Genomic DNA, 17,606 nt, shown 5'->3' on the forward strand with positions numbered 1-17,606 from the left:
GTCTCTACTCTTGCCTCCTTTGAGCCGCAAACTACAGAGACCAGCTCCTCTGACGCTGTCAAACAAAAAAAAATCATACTGTTTGCATCAACGTTGGTTTAGCATCACCAGACCCCCTTAGCCTCACCAAATTAGACTGAGCAAAACCTAGCAATATATTTGTTCCAATCCTTGGTCGAAAACAAATATTGTAACATTCAGGGCTGAAACTCAAAGTTATTCAAATTCTAAAGCACATCTTAAATATTGATGGCGCATACACAAATGAACAAATAATTCATGATGCCTTTTTAACTAACAAAACAGCATACAAGAAAGCTCAATGATCACCTGTGAATGAGGAAGCCAGCAACAGGATACGACCCCTGGCTTTTAAAAGTAGTTGCTAACCATCAACTTTTCTATTTGCATACACACCACCATCTGTGTGAGCAGAAAAGAATCACGGGCAGGTGAAACCAACCTTTCTCAGCGCCTGAGCTTCGGCATCTTCTCAGTGCAGTCTTGTATTCCAGTCGCCTGGATCTGCGTGTGTGCTCATCTCTCCACCCTGAAGTGCATCAAACAGAGAGACATTTTATTACGCACCATCAAAACACTCCAGCGGCTTCCTGGGGGCTAATGTGCAAGTCCAACAGAGTCCAGTGATCATGCTGGATCACTGCTTCTGCCTCTGTTCCGTAGTTCATGTCAGAGCTGGAGTTGTGCTGGTACGGCTGAAACATGCTTTTAGCTAGTAGGGCATCTAGGCATTTTGCTAAATGCCCTGTACTTTAAATGAGATGGCCATACTTTTTTAAAAAAATCCTGAAAGTTGCTCTGTTTTCCCTCCAGTTTTCAAGGGTAACTTTGATGACTGTGCTCAAACTTTGCCAATTCAAGCGTTACAAGCAGTCATGGCCTTTTTTTTTTTTTTTTTTGCCGAAATCATGCATCATCACGTTGAGCTCACATTTCACAAAACTCAACCCTACAATTTTGTTGGGGTAAAATATGTCTCTTCAAACTTTTTCATGGCAAGGAAGTGCAGGTACAGTCACCTTTTTTCTGTTTGTTTTTGTCATTTTTTGAAGAAACATTTAAAAACTAAATTTAAATTTAAAAAACAGATTTTTGTACAACATTAAAAAAAGATTGAAAGAAGAAAAGACTATTCTGTAGTCCACAAAATGTGCACCTCAAAATACCAGAGGAAAATTCTCTGGACAAACAATTGTAGCCTGAACTTGATGTTCAATCTCTCAAGAGTCACATTACATGCTTTTTTAAGAGTAAGCAGGCTATTAACATTTAGACATAAACACACATTTAGACATGCAACTTCTCGACGGACAGCACCTGAGCTTGAATGACAAGGACACAACTTCATACTGTTGTGCATGAATACCAGAAACTGGCCATCCGCATACTCATGGAAGCCAACGTGGCAGTACATATTTGACTGTTCCCTCAACGGATGTCAGCACACGGCTTTATACTCTACGTTGACAAGTCTAAGCAGTTTTCCCTTGAAGGGAAGCCCTGTCTCTAACAGGAACTCTCTGCATCACTCTTGGAACCAGGTTCAGAACCTCGACGTCTTGTGTCTCAACATTGCTGCAACAACTCAATCATGCCCATGCAGCCACACATGCACCTTAGGACACAGCCCCTTGTGGCACAGAGGAATCCGGTGCAGACTTCTGTCATTTACTCTTTAGAACTCACTCCTGACCCATTTGTCCTCGCTAGCACAACTGTTCTAAAATATTCACAGCCAGTTTCCCTACCTTCCATGCGATTGTCATGGAGTGTTCTGCCACAGCCTCTGAACACAGACACATGCTTTACAACTCCAGCAGGACCATGGCATTCATTTGGTTCTTATTGTGGGTTTTAGCCTCCATGATGAATCATAGCAAATACTGTAGGTCTCTTAGGATAAAAGTGTGAGTTGCGGCTGGCAGCTCAGCACAGCACTATCATTTACATACTGAACAGATTTATTATAATCATTTGGAACTTTGCCTGCATTTAGCAAATTTGTCTTCCCTGCAGAGAAGTTCCATATAGCCCACTGAGACGACGACAACTATTAGGCCGGTCTGGTTCAGGGTAGGGGCACAGTCCAGATGGTGGTCTGTCCTGCCCTGTCCAGGTGTGTGTGGGGAGGATTTGACAGTCATAATCACACAGGTCAGAGGGAGGTCAGTCAGTCCAGCAGGAGCTCCATGCCCTTGTCATCATTCAAGGAAGCCACCCACGTGGTATTTATGCATAATGTTCTTGTTTTGTCTGCGCAAATCAATTTGGCATATTTTGTTTTTGCAAATGTGGATCACTTCATCATTGGGAAATAAACTGTTGTTACAAAATACATTTAAAAACGAGACAGACTATTTTAGCAATAAATATTCTTGTTTATTTAGAAGATTTTGTCTTCAATACTACACTGTTTGATATGAACACACAGTTGTTTGTTGCTGTTTTTTAAATGGGCAACTAAGTTAGTATTTTAGATATTATTAATGATGGGATTGATCTGAAGGCACAAAATATTGTTGAATGAAAAAAATACTACTAATAATAACAACTTTATTAATCCTCCAAAAGTTTGGCAGTTTGGAACAGATTAGCATAATTGTCCCAAGTGATTCATGATGACACAAAAATAAATATTTGCCTCTTTTTTTTTTTTTTTTTTTTTCTAGTGGGCCACATTATATACTCGGACCGTGCTGAAGAGCTATAATGAGTGATAAGAGGCGTACTATAGGTTGGGTATCTCATATAATATATGAGATACAGGGGTTGGGCAAAATAATGGAAACACCTTAAAGCTAAAAAAGCTTTAAGGTGTTTGCATTACTTTGTTATGTTGTCCATGCATACATGTACCAACATGCTCAAACGGTCTTATTTAAATAAAAATTAAAACAATGCATTCAGTGTAGCTCCCTAGTTCTGCTCTGGTTATTATTATCAGCTACCGATTATTATCAGTGCAGGACACTACACATGCTTCCTGAGGACACTTATCTACATCGGTTTAAAAACAAGCACAATCGTATCTCAGGCCAATAGACGAATATAATATCCTATTCCTTAAACGTTAAGAAAAAAAAAGAAACCCTTCCTAAAACCAGTCACATTTCAAATTCATTAATATATATATATATACTGAACACAGTTGCTCCAAAATTAATCAATTTATTGAGAGTATAGTATTATAATATTTAAAATAAGGCCAGAATTGCTGTGACAACACATGATGGCAAATGCAGAACAATAATGATGGGCATAATGTATTGTAGAGTAGGGTAAACGAAAAGTAAGGAAAATAAGGAGAACAACTGACAACTGGAGCACACATCCAGATTATTTCATTGTGTCTCAAAAAATCACATCTATTTCCTGAAATGCTGGAATTTCATTTGTACTTAAGTCAATCAGTAGGAACAGCATCTGCAGATGCCTGTGGTAGTTAGCAAGGAAATGTGCCCCAAAAAGACATGAATGCAATTTAAATTAATTGTAAAAGATACATGATAACATCGCTGTCATAAAGTGCAACAAATAACCACCACTAAAAATCCAAATTCCAACAAAGCACAGGAGTTTTCTCAGGTGGAACAACTTGATTTATGTTAGATACTGTTTCAATTTAATGACCAAATTCTCTTTTCTTTTCTCTAATAGTGGTGCTCCACACACCATTAGCACTTATGATAATTATAGTAGTAGCATGAGCAGCAGCTGCAGTGGAAGCAAAAGTAATAGTGTCAGTGTTAGAAATAAAATTTTAAAAAATACATTGGTCAAGGAATACTTCAAAATCTCCAGATTTTCTCATCAACTTTGACCATGAGGCAGTCAATTTTTTAGGGTTTCTGTCTCGAATGCATTTTTAGTCAGTCATGTCTCAGTCTCAGACTTGACGGACTTCTATTCAAGACCGACAGAGAAAACTGTCATCATCATTAAAAAGTGCATTCTGGCTTTTTGTTCAGTTTCCTTGTGTTTTATCTCTGATATTCATCGGGGGTCTCAAACTGATCCACATAGGGGCCCCAGTGGGTGCAATAAGGTGTTGTCAGGGGTGCTGTGTGTTTCAGAGACCCGATTGGTTCAGCAATGTGTGCCTGCACCCACTGCGGCTCATTTGTGGATCAGGTTAAGACTCTTTCTATATACTATCTTGGCCTTGTCGCAGTCTTGACCTCCAGAGGTCTTGTTCTTGTTCTCTCGGTTGGTGTGGTCTTGAGGAGAACAACGCTACCATTTTGCTGCATGATGAAGCAAATAAGTGGCAAAGCGACTGAATGACTGACAGTAGTTTCAACAGCTTTCTGAAAGTAAGCAGTTTAAAACTGCGCTATAAGAAGTGCACATGGACAAAACCTAATCAATTGTATAGTGAAGCACTGTCATGATTCATGAAGTAGGTGAAATTAAATAACAAGTGGAAAATTCCATCCAGCCAAGTCAAAGTGGAGATTTCACGTCTGCGTTGTCCTCCCCACACTGTCAATCTTGTCACCTTTGCGGGGAAGATTTTCAATTTCACACTCGGCTGAGGTGAATTATGCACATGTAACTTAAACAGAAACCTTGACAGGATGGTGGCAGCAGTTGTGGTGGGGTGGGGGGCACCTGGTGTGAGGTCATCAACAAATGCACGCATGAATGCCTAATCAAGTCTGAAAAGAAAATAAAAGATACACAGACCTGTCACTTACTGATGATCATTTCAACCAGCAGATGCACAATTTCAGTGTGATTAGCTTTGACCTGATTGAAAGCCTCCACACACACATCTCGCTCTGGCCCTCAATGTCAGTGTTCTAAGTACCAAATGTTCTATTCAGTTTGTGCTCCAGCTGAACATGTGAGTCCATCTTGACTTGCTATTTTCTTGGGTCACATGCACTTCAGACCACTTCATATATGTGAAAACCCAGTTTCTATTCACTCTTCCACTTGCTTTGCAGTGTTTTGTTGAGCTCAACGCTGAAGCTTGTGGCCTCTGAAAACAATCACAGTCGGACAACAACAACAGCCCAGAGCAGCTGCGAGGAGAAGAGGAAATGACCCTCTGTGCTGAACACAAAGCCAGTCGGAGTGTGATACAACGGAGATCAAAAATGAGGGAAAATAAATTAAGGAGAGAAAAATGTATTATCTAGACTATTAAAAAAATAACTATTAAAATAATGTGCTGATGTTTGATACGGAAATAGGCGCATCCGCATTCATGAATCTCTGGGAACACAATCAATGGAGTAAGCGATACATAAAAGATGAGGCAGGGCTTGACCTTTGCTCCGGAGGAGGAGGGAAGGGGGGAGGGGACAGATCGCTGAGGCCCCTGACCGAGGGAGATGGGCATTTAGACACTGTCATGGGAACCTTTGAAGATTTGGGAAGAAGGGAACAGGCTTTGGATCAGCCAGCGGCTCTGCAGCATTAACTCTCCCCGCAATGAGTCAGCAGCCGCGCCAGGAAGCCGGCAACTGATCAGCATGAAGCATAATCTTTACAACACAGGGTCGTTATTCAAACTTTGGAGGTGATTATCTCGGTACATTATTGCATTTCCACGACAGCATGACTTCGCGCAGTGGTCTGTAAAAGTAAATCAAAGGCCATATCCCAAACAGATTGTTTGAAATCTTCATATCAGAACTGAACAAACTCAAAATTATACATTAATTAAAAAAAGCATTTTAGTAACAGCAGTATTTTATCATTATTATATTGCAAATAAATAAATAATATTATTATTAGCCAATTGCAGCAGTGGCCCACTGAGAATTTACCTCATTGAGCATAGTTTCGGATCAAGTCTGTGGGACACAGAAGGACACGCTCACAAACCCAGAGATGAGTCGGTTATTTTGTCTGCAGTCACTTTGAATTGACATTGCTGCAAACACATGGGTTTAGTTTTTTGAGCCACTCTGACCCAAATTTCTGTAGCCAAGCTTATCCCATCACTGGGAACCAGAGTCTGCTTTTACTGCCGCATCCCTGAAAAGCCAGAGAGCAGAGGGGGCGATGCATAATGGATGAAGGAGGATAGGAGTCGGACGTGAACTTTGCAGAATATTATCTCTCACTTTAATCCCTCTGTGGTTCAAATCATTTAGTTGAGATCGAGGCTGGTTGAAGACTCAAATGTCTGAGTGCAGAGCTCAAACCAGAAATTGCTCACATGGTCATTATTGTTTGAGTAGTTCACTGTTTCACTGCAAGGAGGGAATTTCCCCGTCCGCTCTCTAACTGCGCCATGGAGGACCACAAATCAGGGCAAGCAACTGCTCTATAGCACCATCTCTTTCAGTTTACAATGTCACAAGTGCAATGCAAAGAAAGGACATTTAGCTTTTAGCTACACAAGTCAAAAACTAAGTGTACAATGGAGTCAAATTAGTTTACAGATGTCAGTGAGAATCTATTCAGACATTGGTGGTGAGTGTGTTTCGAGTGCTTTAAGCAGCACTGTGGTCACCTGCTTCGCGCCTCATAGACAACACGAGTGAGTAACCGTGTTGGTTATGGTTTGAGAAAATAAACACTTTCTAGAAATATTGCACAGGTGTTTGTGACTGGCTTTTCTGTTGAGCGTATGCTGTTAAGGTGGCCAAAGACTGCATTAATATTAACAGTAATATGAACAGTTGTCACCACATGTATAGTACTTTCTTGTTCGCTGTTATTGTTGTGGTGTGGCGATTTTTCGGACAGAGGGCTGTGACAACATTGTTTTCAAAAAGCTGGGGATCAGCTGTCCACACAGAGGCATGGATCCAGCATTTTCAAATTTATGGTGCTACGGCGACTGAAAACTCCATATCTGTGTGGACCAAAGGCCTGTCAGAACTTGCAGGACGACCAACTTCCTCTCCTTGTGGACACAGTCTGAGGAAAAATAGATGCTCATCTCTCATGCTCAAGTTGTGGATTCCATGACATAACTATGGTCTGGTCTCCTCTAAACACAGTAATAAACAGCAGTTTACTACACAGAACTGTGAACAATGAATTGAAAAAGTATCTCACTAACAGTCTGCTGCTAACATCAACTTCTCTTCATAAAGTCCTATCCACATATACACTGAAATTAGACACAAGAAATAAACTAGAAGACAGTGGGTGAAACAACAGATGAAGGAAAAAAAGCAACAAAGACATCCGAAGGACGAAAGACAAAAGGGCACATATTGTGGAAGGGGGACATAATGTCTTCTTCTCATTACAGTCACTGCAGCAATGTGTGCACCACTACACATAAACCCATGCTTTATAAAAGACGGAATTTCAGCCCATTAAATACCGTCACATTTGCCTGTTCACAAACCATCGTCCTGATGAATAACTTACAGTTCATGCTCACTAGCATGTGACCGCACACGTTCATGTCAGTCTTATTTAAAGTTTTCGGAAGAGCAAGAGCATGTGTGTACTTGCATTTAAACAGTCGTGTGGTGAAGCGGAGAGGCTGACAGCTCCCCACCTGGTCACTGGGACGTCCAAAGGACAGACATAATGAATTCACAACCTATTAACAGATGACAGGACAAGGCCTACTCATGTGTTTAAAAAAAAATAAAAATCTATTTTTATGGGTCGTGGGCAAAGAAAATCCATTCACCAGCTGACTAACTTCGATATTGCCTCCAAGAATGAATATAAAGATGCATTAAAATTGTATCACCAGCCCTTAGAGCGAGTGACCAGGACAAACCACTGCTAGTCTGAGTCTGCCAGGAAAATGATATCTGCTCATGTAGACAATGGCCTACCAAGACACAGCATCAGAGGACAGAAGATCAACACTGCACTTGCTATTGAAAATCAAATGAAAGATATTGGGAATCAAACGCACCATGAGGTCGATCATTATCACTCATCATTGAGGCAGCTCTCGTCTGGAGTAAGACTCTTTAGACTTGAAGTACGACAATTAATAACACGTTCTGCCTTTAGCAGCGACTCATTTACCTAACTTGTTGGTCGTTATCACGCACCAGCGATCTCATCAAGCAGCGGCCCTGATGAGCACGGATGCAATTAACGTCACACAGGTGAGCAGTCAAATGAGATTAGTTTGCGGTGTTTGTCCTTCCTCTCTCAGCCAAAGCTGTCGATATGCCGAGGCGTTTTGGGAATGATAGAGAAGGTGTGACGGAAGACGTGACTTTGCTGTAAGTTAATAGTGTTTTCAGTGTAAGGAAATTGTAATAAATGAAATTTAAATAAAGATTTCAACCATACATTACACTGTCAATTAGGGATGTGTGATAATTTATTGTACACGATATAACGCCAACATAATCGCCACGATGACAATCGGAGTGTGACAGTTGTGGAGAGTGGACTTTGGTTCCCGATCTTGGTTTTAAACTTTCTTGTAATACAGGGAACCTTTGCTAATGACAATGGTCGACTCGGAGTTTCTGGATCCGCGTTTATTATCGTGAAAGCACCCATAGGTTTTATTAGCTCCAGTGGTCCTCGTAGGGTCTCTGACGCGGCCGTCTGCCTTGGTTCATATCAACACATGCAGGTCTCCTGCTGCGCTGGCGCCTCAGCGAAACACTGTGATGAAAATAGTTGGATACTGGACGGACCTCCACTCCGGTATTGGCAGCGGCGACCTCTTCCGCGTCCCCGATTAGGGTTTATCGCGGACACACTCTCACAGGCAGCGCTAATGCTACAACCCAGCATCAGTTAGGGACCACCACCACATATTTAAACCTAAACAAATAATGATGTTGGAGACAAACTCCACTAAAACGTTTGATCATAAAACAGTTTCAAGAGAGACTGTCATGTGTCCAAGAATAGAAAAGAAAATCTATTTATCGCGATAATTATTGTTATCACCGAAATTACAACATCTATCGTGATAACTGTTTTTGTCCATATTGCCCATCCCTACTGTCAATCACAAAGAGTCCAAATGTTTACAGCATGTTATGAAATGAAACAACTTTGTGGCTGATATAACCAGGCATATCCCTATACAGATACCAGTATCGGTACGATACTGGCCTGTTTCATTGAACTCTTATTCGTCAAATACTCGCTCATGACAGCACCTTTGTGTGTTGTTCCCTTGCTAAAATCATAATTTAAAATGGTATTATTAATTACTCGTATCGATAGTCGGTATCAGCAAGTACTCAGTTGTAAGTACTTGTACTCAGTTGGTAATAAAGTGGTATAGGGACATCCCTAAATATAACCGAACTTTGCCTTCTGCTTTCAGAATCCTGTAGCATGAGTGGTAGGTGAAATTCTTCCAGGCAGCTCATTAATAATAAACATTATGAGATTATAACGCAGGCCATAAATAATTACCAAGCGACCAGATGTGGCTCACCCGGACCAGAGTTTGACACGCACGTTCTAAATGTTGAAGCTACAGCTCTACTCCAAGTCTCCAGCGTTTCTCAAAGGCAGAAGATGAATTACCTCAAAATTAAATTTGTCCTCATTTCCCTCAGTCATATCGCCAATTTGCATTTAATGCAGTTTGATAAGAGCATGAGCAGCAGTCACTCTGCATTCACAATAGAGCAGATGACAAACTCTTTTACTTAAAGGATCACTTTCCATAGCTTGACAAAAATAGATGCCCCTAGATCTGCATCCGGGATATCCCTTTTTTTCCTCCATCAATACAAATCACCTTATTGAATTCCCTCTATGCTGGCAGGAAATAAAACAACATCAACAGACCAGGCGGAGCATTTACGATTTAAAAAAAGGACTGAATGAGATTACACACCTTTTGTCAGTGTCTCCCTAACACACTTGTCTTTCAGACGCAGCAGTCACTTTTTATTAGAACAAAATATCACTTATATTGTTGTCAAGACCAGTGGCGCGGGAGAACAATCACACACGATGCATTCAGTTTGGCAGACAAGACAAATTAATTTAAATCTTGCCAAAGAGGAGCAGTCCTGATTCATTATGTGTGACGGCGTTATTGTAAGTGGACAGGAAATATGAATGAGAGTTCATATTTAGAGTCATATGATGGGTCTTAGCGCCAATTCTTCAAGACGGCTGCCGTCACTTATATATTTAATTCATTCACGAATAATGGCCGGCATTTCTAGTGTTATCTCTCAACATATGAGCCCAGTAAAACCACAAACGTGTTGAACATGAGAAATAGCACTGAGTAGGATAAAAAATGAAGGTGACAATTAAAATCATATTAAACTTAAAGAATAATAATTATGAGATCAAATATTAGAGTTCAAGAAATGTGCCTGAGTTTTTTGCTACGGTGGCTGCAGCTCAGTTGGCTGGCAATCTGAGTCAATAAATTGAGGTCTTGGGAGTTGAGCCATGAATCTACAAGGATAAAAAGTTCTTCCCTGTGAACTTGGATGGCGAATTCAACCGCTGCAGTGCTTATCGCATTTTGCTGAATGTCACCCTGTTTCTGGAGAATACTGCGGCTTTCATCATGATATATAAAATTCCATAATGACTTTGTCAACAGAGGTGAAATAACACATCACAGCAGCTGTAATGGAAATGAAAAGGAAACAATAAAACAAATAAACAAAAAATTCTAATCTCAGTGAACAACTTCAGAAAACATTCGCAAAGGTAAAGCTGAACGGTATCTATGGTTAAGGATCATGGTGATGAAAAAGTAATTGTTTTAAAACTATACCATGCAATTCAAATTGTATTATTTATCATTTCAATAGCCATTAAAAGCAAGTTTACATTGAAGAAGAAGCTATTAAATAATGATGTGGCCCTGGCCTAAACAACAAGAATTACTCATCGAATTTCAGGGTGAGAAAAGCTGAAATGTAAAGGGCACCAGGTCCACACGGACCCCACGAGAACCTCATTATTTGTATTTAGACGGGTCATTCTGGGAAAAAAAATACACAACCTAATGACTTCACAATTGCTGTCACACAAATACTGGTATGTTTGTATCAGGGAAACGTTGTGGCTCATCTTTATGTGTATTGACTTTTCTCTTTAGGGGGGCTTTTAGATCTGTGCTGCCTAAGAAGTCAGAAATCCACCATCAACTTTGAAATATGGCTGGGTGATAAAAAGGATAACAATACACATTGAGAAATCACCCATTCTCACTTCCATGGCTTAATACATTGACATTGGGAAAGTTGACTTTTGTGTCCTATACTGACGACAAAGGCAGCATTCAGCGTTGCACATCTCATGCCAAGTAACTGCGATATCTATGCCCCCACTCTTCCAAAGGAATGACAGCTTCAAGATGCATTACACATGTATTACAAAATGTTCTGTCACATACCCTGAAGTTGGAAAAATGTAGTAGTTTTGTGACTGACTCAACTAGGCTTGCCAAGGTTTGTGACATAAACATGAAAATAGTGAGCACACTAATAGACCACCTCATCTATTAATCCTTCACCACTCGCTTCTGACTCCATTCAAACTGTCAGCAATCGCCATCTCTCCAAGAATATGGCCTCCACAATCTTATTTGTCACATTTCCTTCAGTCATCCACTCCCCTGTTCTCTACCGTGCATAATCTGTTCTTTCTCATCCTCAAAGTTATTTCCCCTGAAGACACTCTCTCTCCATCTCCTCTCAACCCGTCTTTGTGCGCAGCTCAGTGGGAATAACGGAGGCCATCTATCAAAATGTTTCCAGAAACTGGAGGGCAATTTTCTGGACCTGGCAAAGTGTCAAGCCTTTAGCTGTGTACTGTACTGTAACCTCGACACTGCCATTGTCGCAAGAGGAAATCTGATAAACAGAGACTTCGCCGCTGCAGCAGAAGTACAGACGGAGAGAAAGAGGTGCAGATACACGCTCGCACTTCAATGTATCAGCAAATTAAAAAGATTGACTTTATTTTTTTTATTCATCTACAAAGCCCTAAGGTTACAGTAGTATTAAAACAGTTATTTTACATTCTGATTCACATTGCAAGCCAGTTAACACATGGTAGAAAAAAAACATTAAAGGAGGTATTTATTCAAGACAAAGTCACAAGGTTGTTTTTTAGATTTCCTTTATACTCAAACAACAGCATGGTCCAGAAAATTCAGTGCAGGGGATTCATTTATTCCAAACACTGAACAGCAGACGGTGGATAGTGAAGTGTCAGAGCCAAAATTGACCAAATCAATATTTCCAAAAAATATCCATTCCAATACAGCCATGGGCCATACAGCATGGTCCACCCCCTGGAGGACATCAACAATTTAATTTTAAACATAGTGTAACATGTAAGAAAGTTCCATTTCCTATAGAAAAGCTCTTCAGCTTGTTCAACTCAAAACCCTTTCCCGCAATTTCTCTCAGTGTGGTCTCACATTAGAGCCCAGTCATAGAGACACGGGCAGTGGTCACGGACACCAGACTCTTGAGTCTCTGCCATTCAGTGTGTGATACACTTCTTTCTGTAAAGGTTGCTCATGATTCGTCAAAATATGCGTGCACAATGAAAAAAAATTGGGATGGAGGGGTGACACATACGGTTGGAGTTGTGAGTGCACAGGAGAGAGAGAGGAGAAGAGAGAGGCGAGAGAGACAAACCCTGGAGGTTTCTGAGACTACATGGTGGTCAAGTGAAGAACTTGAGATAGAACTAAAAGTGCACTCTGTGACAGACACGTACTCATTGTTCATTTTCGCCTGAACATCACAGCAAATGTGTAAAGTGTAAATCTCATGACGTTGTAAATGTTGCTTCAAGTTCTTTGATGTCCAGCGTCTTCAACTGTGTAATGTGACTTCAATATCAAGATGGAACAGTGAAGATAATAGACATATATTTTGAATAAACTGTAAAATATGTTTGAACATATATTAAATAAATCAGTACAGTTCTTGGACAATTAAATGCTTTTATTCGTTTCATACATTTTCCACTCCTCAATGTGAATTATGCAAATTGCAAAATTCCCATATGTTTTGAATGTTTAGTCATGGACCAATCGCTAGGTCCAAACACAAAAACCTAAGGGAAACACTGAAATATATTATGTCCAATAAGAAATTTGACTTTACTCAATTCTCCGCCCCCATAAAGAAGCCCCTCCCCCTTTCTTGACGGGAGATGCCAAGGATAGACGTCAACAATTCAGTCAGCCAACTGAATTGTGAGATTTTTGAAACTGGATGGTTACGTGTGTACTTGTAAAGACACCATTTATGGAATTGATAGAGAAACAGAGGGGAATGTTTTGTAATTTGCTGAATTGGTTTCAGTGAAAACGGCAGTTTTTCATCATGAGAAGCAAATATCCAATCCAAGCCGCCCCCATGTAGCGGAAACCCTGTTGTACTGTCAGTAAATTTGATGATACCCATTTTCCATGATGTCAAGCATCTGCAATCTTCGATTGTATCGACATTGAGTTTGCAATTTTAGTATTGTGACAACCCTAATTGTTAATAATGTTTGACTGAGAATTAAAACCAAGGTTTGAAGCGTGCAGTTAGTTACTCAGGTTTGTGCGTCAACAGAGTCTGCACCATCACAGCCTTCATAATGACAGAACTAGTTAAATGGGAGCATTCATGTGACCTACCCACTGAGGCCTAAGGGAGCCCCATGGATTATTGAGGTCCATCAACTGGACAAATGAGGTACTTTCTTGTCTCACGCATAGCACTGCATGTTGAATCCAGCACGGAAAGTTCACACAGCTTAAATATTTTCTGTATTTAACCAAAAAGGACAAACTTTGAAGCACTGACTTAAAAAATGTTTTAATAACTTAACACCTGGTTTCATGTGATAACGTTCCGCTTCTTTTAACTGAGAATGAATGACAAGCTGAGAGGAAAGTGCATTCAAATGTCACTGGCGCAAATGGGAGCCCTTCGTGATGAGGTGAGAACGCAAGCTGGAAACTGCAATCAATGAAGTAATCCCACCATAATTAAGGAACTAGGATTCAACACGCTGCATTTAATTTCCATTTAATTCCCCGACACTATGTGAAAATTGAAATAGTGACGGTCCTGGGTTGAAATTAACACATACCTTTATGAAGAGTTTCTATTATTGTACGGCTTGCTCCCGTCTTTCAGCAGACTGTGGCCGCTGACATTTAGAACTGCATTGATCATGGGTCAGATATAAACTGTCTGAATGTATCGGCCTCATGGCTCGATGGTTCACAGTATTTTAAGGTCAAGATAAATGGAATGTGAAAGGAGGATAAGGGGGGATGGTTTTTCATGCCCTTATTTCCCTCACGTCCGTCTCTCTATATTAGCTCTGTGGCGTCTGTGTCAGAACAGCAAACAATAACACATTTTAAGTAATTATAAAGTGAAGTGGCGCACTAACTCTTCATCAGTCCATCATTACTGTTTCTGTTTGTCATTACAGTTTCTGTTTGAGATAACTAGCGTATCACGACAAGCATGAGAATCATTTACGGTCAATAAGGTAATTTACCAACATCTTCAATTTCAGTGAAATCATGATTATGTCGAAAAGTTTCACCATCAAGCATAAAAATGTCAATGTGCACCCACCAGTTACTGTAGGCGTCGATCGAGTTTAAAATTTGTGGACGAAGCCAAACACATTTAAATATGGAATAAACCTAATGCCCGTTTTTTTTTTTAATATTGCATTGACAAAAACAAATTTCCACGACATCAGTTGTTTACTAACAGAGATGATCTATGTGGGCGTAGCAGAGACGAATAGAACATTTGATCAAATAACAATAGGTTAATAACAGACATGACATGAATATGAACCGTTTGCATCTATGGCTCCTGTTTGTTTCACACTGCCAGCACTGTTTTCATTTAGATTTCAACAGTTTCATGCTCCAAAACAAACAATTTCAGTTATTTAGCCTGATCATACTTGGGAAAATGACTCTCAATGAACTGTTCACGACACAGGCCGCACAGAGTTTAAGTACCAAATAGACTGGAAAGGTCAAGAAAGGTTGAGATGAACCTTTTTATCGTTTACAAATAGAAAATCATCGAGGGACAGAGCAAGCATCTGGACCAACATTTGGATGAGTAATGGCAGAGAGAGACAGATGTGTGCGACAGCTCCAGGCTGCGGCAAAATGAACAAACAGATTACATGTCAGGGATAGAAAAGGAGGATTGTGTGAAACTCACTGAAGAGATTTAAGCCGCCCATAATCTTAGACAAAATTTTAAGACCTAGATAAGTCAGGATAAAAGTTGATGAGTTAGCCTGATGGGGTATTCCAAGTGCTGCCAAACTTAACTAAGACAGGAGAGAGAAGGCAGTCACTTTAGTCGCCCAATTCCTCTAAAACAGGGCTGATGAGAGAATAGTTAAGCAGGAGAGTTCATTTCATCTCATGATCACTTGCTTATTAAAATTCAGAGCTGTGAGGATATAGGAGCCAGAAAATGTAAATGAGAAATTATTTGAAAGTCTTAATTATATAGAGTCAAACCAAAGGAAGGGGCGGAAATTTTCCCATAAATAAGCAATGAAATTAAAATGCAAATTAAGTTTACAAAATGCTCATAAAAGTTACCGTTGATATTAAATAAATTATAGTAATAACCAGAGCCTTTCATGCTCGGTTCATGCTGACCAGAGAACGTGTCAAAATCATTCACTTTTTAGGCATTTCTATCAAGCACAAGGACAGTTTCACTGTGTCCAGAAAGCGACACGAAGAATTAGCTCCAAACATAGTCATTAAATTTTCTCATTTTTGACCACATTTTCATTGACTTCATAATTAAAATTATGCCCTTGATATCATACTATCATACATTATTTTTAAAGCCTTGTAGGTACCAAATTCTCAAGCAAGCAAGATCCCACACAATTTTGAAGACTTTATTTGCTCTTTTCTGTTGATGTACTGAGTCAGCTTAACCCTACCACCCCATCATACAAGGACTGTAACGGAAATTGTAGAATAAATGTTTTCAAACTGTGCCCTAACGTGAAGAGAATTTTAAACTGAGTGGTTCACTTGCTAGTTTGGCTGGACGATGCTGCAGTCATTCTCAGGTGAAACTATATTTTTGTACCTCTTGTGCTGCCCAGTACGGTATAAAATTAAAAGAATTTAATCTATCCATTTAATAAAAAGGATAATAGTTCCAGGACGTTTCTTATAAGCAAAATTATTGCTGTAAGAAAAAAGTATTCATCATGGGTTAAAAAAGTGACCAAATGGTTTAAATATTGGCTCTCGGTCATTTGAGAGTCAAAATGTAACCCCCTGCTCGCAAAATGAGTAAGAAACACCCATGTTTGGAAAGTCTCTTTGTGAAGGGGAAAAGGCTCAATGAAGAGACAGGAGAAGAGCCTATGACTTCCAAGAAGAAGAAAGTCTTTAACAATTTTTTCATGCCTTTTGTATTCAGTTTTGTGGTGTATCTCTATGCTATTTTGAAGGCTGTTTAAACGTTAAATGTTTAAACCATAGCAACCAGAGGCAGAGAGCGTTGGGGTGCCGGTTCGAGAGGAGGAGAGTTTGGGAGTCTTAGCGGGTACACAAATGCAGAGGTCTACATACTTCATACGGCCGGGCCACGTTCAAATTGTCAAGCGTTGAGCATTTAATGTGTTCTAGATTTGTGAGTGTGGGAAGAATGATAAACCTCCACGTATATACACATTTTGATGTTGATTCTTATGTTTATGTTTCCCTCAACAAATAAAAAACTCCACTGCTTTTGTAGATGCAGCATAAACTTATGTTACTGTAACTTACCAAACAAAAGTCAATGGAAGTGTTCCGATCTTTATAAACAAGGATGAATTATTTGCTGTTAAAAGGTGTATCAACACATAAAATATAACCCATAAACCAAGAATTAGAAGTCAAATTAAATCTTAGTGCAGCGCTACTAAGTACTAACAGAGCCCACTCTTGCACTCCGCTCACATAGAGTATAGTAGCTCATTTGGCCTCTGGCGTCTCGTTCACGCTCCAAACTACTCATGTAACTCTTTCTTAGCATCCCATTCGACTCGCTTGAACCTTATTGTTATTCTGGTCTAATGCACCAGTGGACACTCGCCACCGTGACAGTAACTGCTACAAAGTTGGACGACTGCATAAACTGAATGGACTCAAAATATTTATTTCTGAGGTGGCGTCCTCTTTTGAGTCATTTCACTTGCTGCGGCATATAATTTACGCATTAAGGCCCAATTCCATTTCTCACCCTTAGCACTAGCACTTGCTATTTAGTGCTCTCCACTATGAAGTGCCCTCCAACGACAAAGTGAGACTGACGTCCCTAAGAATTGGGACAGCACTTCATGACTTTACGCTTCAATTACGTCACGTGTAAAGACGATGTAAGCTTCACTGTCTGCCCTGGTGTGTTTTGTTTGTTGATGTTGCATATCAAGTGTTCAAGACGTTTTGGAAATGCCAGGTCCTGCCTTGACAATATTGCCCTGTTTGGTGAACCAACGGAGAAGAATGGGCCACAGCTGGCTTTGATGTTAGCCTGAATGCTAGCTGACTGTTGTTTGTTAAGATGAAATAACAACATACTCATTAACATGGAATTTTGTCATTCATTTTGTCATTTTGTCGTTCGTTTTGTCCGATACACTCGACCCTTTAGGTCACTAACGTGTGATAC

The 17,606-nt window shown here is 40.0% G+C and overlaps 1 protein-coding gene across 4 annotated transcripts in view; it reads right to left on the minus strand.

The window, feature by feature from the left end:
• Positions 1-17,606, minus strand: part of dlgap1b (discs, large (Drosophila) homolog-associated protein 1b) — a 112,747-nt gene that overhangs the window by 70,346 nt on the left and 24,795 nt on the right. For all 4 annotated transcript variants that reach the window (XM_053861264.1, XM_053861265.1, XM_053861263.1 and 1 more), the window contains exon 2: positions 464-550. The gene's annotated coding sequence lies outside the window, so the exon portion shown is untranslated. The remainder of the gene's footprint in view (positions 1-463; positions 551-17,606) is intronic.

The sequence above is a fragment of the Synchiropus splendidus genome, chromosome 3, assembly GCF_027744825.2.
Source record: "Synchiropus splendidus isolate RoL2022-P1 chromosome 3, RoL_Sspl_1.0, whole genome shotgun sequence".
In the NCBI taxonomy this organism is placed as follows: Eukaryota; Metazoa; Chordata; class Actinopteri; order Syngnathiformes; family Callionymidae; genus Synchiropus; species Synchiropus splendidus.